The sequence below is a fragment of the Lissotriton vulgaris genome, chromosome 3_1, assembly GCF_964263255.1.
Source record: "Lissotriton vulgaris chromosome 3_1, aLisVul1.2, whole genome shotgun sequence".
Taxonomy (NCBI): Eukaryota; Metazoa; Chordata; class Amphibia; order Caudata; family Salamandridae; genus Lissotriton; species Lissotriton vulgaris.
In genome coordinates this window covers 2,018,239,984-2,018,245,983 of record NC_141689.1, presented here as the reverse complement: position 1 = coordinate 2,018,245,983, position 6,000 = coordinate 2,018,239,984, and the positions used below count along the sequence as shown (strand labels likewise).

General features: G+C 43.3%; 1 protein-coding gene across 3 annotated transcripts in view; it reads left to right on the top strand.

Annotated features, from left to right (window-relative positions):
• The first annotated feature begins 1,923 nt into the window (after nucleotides 1-1,923).
• The window catches only part of CFAP97 (cilia and flagella associated protein 97), a 507,276-nt gene continuing 503,199 nt past the window's right edge, over nucleotides 1,924-6,000 (top strand). The window contains exon 1 of one of the 3 annotated variants that reach the window (XM_086962501.1): nucleotides 1,924-2,013. The gene's annotated coding sequence lies outside the window, so the exon portion shown is untranslated. The remainder of the gene's footprint in view (nucleotides 2,014-6,000) is intronic. The other 2 variants (XM_086962499.1, XM_086962498.1) reach the window with 2 other exon arrangements.

Sequence of the window (6,000 nt, the reverse complement as noted above, 5' to 3'; positions counted from 1 at the left end):
CTCAAGCAGAATAGAAGGGCGGAAGAATTACACAGCTAACAAAATGGATGCCACAACCAAAATGGCTTCAGCTTATGCTTACGGAAATTATTTCAGATTTCCACACTTTGACCTACACACTTTAGTATAATGCCCAATTTTAGCACAGAAATAACATTTCACTTTAAGAGCAGGGCAATATTTATCATGTGCCAAATGTGTTTCATTGTTAGCGATAGCATCTAAAAATGTCTTTCTTTTTGTTTGGTTGAAATTTTATGTCTTTACCAACTTTCTCTCTGTCATCAGTTTTGTCATTAGAAATGTAACTCTTTTATTTGCTTTTAATTTTGCTTACCACATCATCTTGTTTAATAGAATCTTCACATTTAACCTCTTTTAAACTACGACTTGACATTTCAGCTTTTCTTACTATAGCTAGAATGTCAGATAAATTGGCGTCACCATTAATCCAGAGCCTTTCTTGGATAGCTGGATCATTAACATGATGACAACTTGATCCCTGATAAACTGCTCTTGCAACCCTTCAAATTTACAATCTAGGGAATGGCTGCGTAAAGCTGCCACGTATTCATCCACACTCTCATATGAATTTCTCTTTTCTATTGAAAGATTTGTACCTAACAATTCCAATGCAAATGTTAAGAGCAGAAAATTAATCAAAAGCAGCAATGGTAGCATCAAAAACATGAATATCGCAAACGCTTAAAACGTTAGGTAGTTGTTCATAAACTTTCCCAATCTAGAACATTAAGTGTAGCTGGGGAGCAGCACGAGAAGGAGCATTCCATAGTAAACAATACACAACATTCACCCTTTCATCTCCACTCTGCCTATTGTTGGAACAATTACCCTACCCCCCTCCGAAATTTGGCTACAGTTGCGCCTCTGTACCAGCCACTCCCCGAGGGTTGGTTTACACTCCACCCCACACCCATCCAACACAGGTGTCACTGGACATGAGCCAGTGCTACCCACTATAATCCAGTGTCTGTGTCATCCTTTTAAGTGTATGAGGGCATAGGGCTCCACCACATTACAGTTCTCACATGAAAACGCTTCCCTTGTAGGATGACTAAACAAAGACAACAGGCTCCCAACCACACACCATACGTGGCGTAGCTTTCTTCTACACATGTAGGTAAGCGCTCCATGTCCCACATAGGGGTACTAAGCGCTATATAAATGCTGCAATATAATACAAGTTCGGGGGGGGGGGGCGGTTGGGGTACAATAACTGACAGGCTCATAAGTCCCTTGCCTTCTCACTCGTATGTGAGGCAGGGTAGTGTACGTGCTTCCTTTATTACTATAGTTCTTTTACAAAAAAGCGCTCTAAACACCTTTGTTTAATGTTTGCGCTAGAAAAACTGCATAAATACAATAGTAAAATACTTGTTCGCTCTACCCTGTTAAGCCTGGAGAGCGCGCCTCATGTGCATTAACTAACTCTCCCGGCTGTTGCGGAATCCAAGAGGAGGCGGGTCTGCGCGCACTCGCTGTCCAGTCAGGGTGACGGAAACTGCAGTGAAGATTCATAACAACCGGATCGTCTATCCTAAAAGTAGCATACTGTACGTTTGGGGAAACAGAAAGATATGCATTTCAGAGGCATTACACAAAAATAATGCAGGCTGTACATTACTGTGAGCCAAAACGTACAGGAATTACAAAATACACGTGTGAATAAATCATTTTAAAAGTATCATATTGCGCTAAGTCTCAATACTTGAATTATTTAAAGTGGACTTAATCTGTAAATATTTCTTAAGGAGTCTGTTGGCGGATTTGTTGTTCTTCGAGCGAGCATCTTTCGCACCTGTAGCTCTGCATGCTGCAAGATGGCTGCCTCACGTACTTGTGTCTCTCTCTACCGCCTCCATTGGTCTATGAGCACCACGCCCACCTCTTCCGCTCCAAGTCACGACGTTCAGTGACGCTCTTGGTTACGGACGCTGCTGCCTAGGCCGATGTAGAGAAACTGTCCGGTTATCAGGAGCTGGGGCTGCTCAGGTCAGTTGAAAGGGCCACGTTGGGTCTGAATTTTTCTCCTTAGCACGACTTCTCCCCTACGTTTGCGGCGTTTACTTTAAGGAAAGGATAATTGAGTTCTGCAGTTTTCCCCCTAGACAATATCACTGAGGTGCGCGCTGTTCTGCCAGCGGTTATCAGTGTGCTCCTCGTTCGTTTTCCATCTCCTTCCATAGTGGCTGCCACGGTCAGTGTGCTCATCTTTTCCTCTTATCAGTGATGTATGAAAAGTCAATACCTAACGACCATATAGTGCCTCTCCATCAGCTACTTGCCTGTCACCAACTGAATCTGTTGCTGCTTTTCGTAAACATTTCAGAAGAAATTCACACGAGAGAAAATAATTTCCCATTGACCTGAGAAGGTAGCTACTTATGCCTGTAATGCCATAGAGAGGTATACTAGTTGTTAAGCCGCAGCAAATCATTTGAGTTTATTATGCTTTATTATCAGGCATGTTACTCTATGATTCTGGATCAACGAGGGCCATGCAAAAGCATGGGATGTTTTCGTTTCGGTGGTTGTCGTTGCTTGTAGTTTTTATGTCTTAGACGTTAAATAGCAAATCATAACTGTTTAATATAATAAACTACAACTTGCAGTAGTGTTACGTAGTATTATTTTAGTGCATGTTTCTCTCCTTTTAAAAACGTGTAATTGTTGTATTTAGCCTGTCTCTTTTCTGCCTGGGCTTTTCACTGTCATTCACATGATGTCACCACTAGAACCTTTGGTGACATCATGGAGTGTTTGGGGCTTAGCCTTGTGACAACTGACAGTTGGAACCAGGCAGGCCGAGTGACAAGCTGGTCACTCCTGGTGGATCTTCTCTATATCTTATCTTAACATCTTGAAGACTTGACTAACCTTGAATAAAGCAACCTAAATGATACCAGGTCCAGGCTTCTATTTACAACATTTTTGGCGATGCTTGGAGAGACTTATAAGAGCCTATTCACAAGAGAACCTACAGCGTGCAAAAGAGAAAAAAAAAGGAACAAGGAACAAGCAAAGACAAGAGTAACTGGAACTAATGAAAACAATTGACGGCGTTGTGGAGAGTCTATGTTTAAAAGAGATTAATGCAACTAAGCTTCACACTGGAAAATAAACGCCTTGCTTGGAACCCACCAGTGTCATTTACCATATTGACAGCCTGCAGTCCAAGGCCTTTAACACAGTGAGTACAGCGTGGCATTGAACAACACACAGGGAGGGAAGGAAAATCACGGAGAAGAGATGACCCTGTGTGATGATTGATCCTTTCCTGTGCTTGGCAAGTTGTGCTAAAAAAATGTTTCTGAAGCGTTATTGTTAAAGCACTTCTAATGACTTTTAAAAGATCTCATTAATTCGGTGTGAACTGAAGTGTTTGGATTGTGTCACGATTCTCTAAGCAGCCTGCTCAATGCCAGGCAGACGTTACTACTGCTACAGTTTGATGAATGGACTACCCCAATTTATTTTTTACAAGCAGCGCACAGTTTTTAAAACGATTAGGTGAAGGCATGTGAAGAGTCTGTTACAGTTGGTTGCCTGCAGCGCACAGATTTTCTCCTTGAAAGTTAAAATATGCTTAATATAATTTTACTAAGAGTGCGCAGGTGTTGGCAGTTTAACTGTCGTCTTAGGCCAAGTGTGCGCGAGCAGGGTAATGCGCTAAGAACCTACCTGCTGTGTTTGCCACGAGGAGGAGCGCTCTGCCTCTCTGACGTTGTGGGGAGATTGACGGGGTTTCTCTTTCACACTTTAAAGCATCACCGTGCCGAGAGCCACCCGGTGCGGCGTGAAATGCGTCCCGCCATTTTGGAAACAAATGTCATTCACATCGCAGACTTTGCTTGGTCAGTTGCTGTGGGACATCCGGAGTTTACATTAAAATTTAGAAAATCGGAAGAATACATTAAAACTTTACTAATCCGTTACATCGTGGGAGAGCTTTGGCAGCAACCCTTTATATGCAGATCGATTTGTACTAGAGATGTGTACTTTTACAAAAGCATTGGGACATCTGGAGTGTTTAAAAAAACAATGAATTTAATGGTTTGGATCGTCACAATGGAAACAATCCTTCGAGTGAAATACATGAGTTTTGGGACATCCTCGTGTCCCAAATTGTACTTACAGCAGAAGGAACTGGCAGACAGTAACCCTTTTAAAAGAAAAGCCGTTTTTGGGACATGATCGTACTTACAGCTGAAGGAACTGGCAGACATTGGTGGCTGTTTGTTTTCGTCTAGTTTTTCATCTTTACTGTTCCCTGTGATGATACTGCTACTGGCTGGTGATGAAAAACAGCGATTCCTACTTCTGAGGAGATCTCGGGTGAGAGATTGCTCACCGGAGCACAAGACTTTCTCTAACATTGTTATGCGGATAAGTTAGTGGTGATTAGTGTGAGGGTGAAGAGTTTCTTGTGGCAGGTGGCCCCATGCAGTATACTTTAGGGGTGGCGAGTGACAAGCGAGTGACGCAATTTTTGTGTTTTTGGAGTGGCGAGTAACGCAATTTTTGTGTTTTTGGGGTGGTGAGTGGCTTTTTTTTTTTTTCTAGACATCTAAGCTGCATTTTCAAATTGTTTTAGGTTCATGAAGTGAGGTGTTTGGGGCTATATGTGTCCTGGTGTTTGGGACTGTATGTGTCCTAGTGTTTGGGACTATATGTGTCCTAGTTAAGTGTTTTTAAGGGCGGTGAGTATCCCATTAGAAAATTGGGGGCGGAGCAATGGCAACTCCAAGGTGTGGTGTTATGGTGCAGAGTGTGCATTTATTGTTTTCAGTTTAAAGGGTGGTGAGTACCCCATTAGGAAATTGAGGGCGGAGCAATAGTTACTCCAAGGTGTGGTTCACGGGGAGAATTGTACCCCGTTGAGTACCCCTTTTGAAAATTGGGGGCGGAGCAATGGCCACTCCAAGGTGTGATTCTTGGGGTGAGTTGTACCCCGTTACGGAGCAAAGTGGACTCATTAATTTTGGCACAAAATCAGTTTGTGTTGGACGACTTGTTGTTGGCTTGTGTTCGCAACTGTTTGGAATGTGTTAGTAACTTTATCTTTTAGTTTGTACTGTGTACTTTTTATATGGATGTGTACACTCAAGCTAATTTTATCTATTCTATTTTCATCTTGTTGATTTCCCTAAAGAAAGGAGACGTGTTGTATTTAGCCTGTCTCTTTTCTGCCTGGGGTTTGCACTGTCATTCACATGATGTCACCACTAGAACCTTTGGTGACATCATGGAGTGTTTGGGGCTTAGCCTTGTGACAACTGACAGTTGGAACCAGGCAGGCCGAGTGACAAGCTGGTCACTCCTGGTGGGTCTTCTCTATATCTTATCTTAACATCTTGAAGACTTGACTAACCTTGAATAAAGCAACCTAAATGATACCAGGCTCCAGGCTTCTATTTACAACAGTAATGCTAAAAAATACATAAAAGCATGGTCTGAAATTCTGATGGCAAACACACTGTGTAGAAGTGCACAGGCCCCCTCCCAAATGATCACTCCGAGGCAGGTGTGAGGGGAAATACTCTTTTATTAATTAAGATAATTACTGAGGAAGAGTGCCGGGCGTCTGGTAGGAATCTCGCTCTGCCGGGCTCTGAGCGGCACGAACCGCCGTTCACGCATGCGCAGTCCCGCGTTCTCTGCCGGCGCGTGTTACGTCACACGCAAGCCGGCTGCATCTAGAACGCTAACACCACATATCTCCTCCTTTTACACAACGGACATTTACAGTTCAATGTTCAACGTACTCTCACTCAAAGTCTCTGAGGTGTGAAGATCTGACTATCACTCTCCCAGCGCGCGTGCGTCTTACTGGAGTGGGGGCTCCATGGACAACCTCGGGAGCGGGGCTCCCTACCTTTTCTCTCCCTTGACCATGTCCCATTCTCCTGGGTGTCGCCTCTTCCTTTGCTGGTGTTTCCTTCACACTTGTTTCACCAGTTCTTCACTCTCTATGTACGT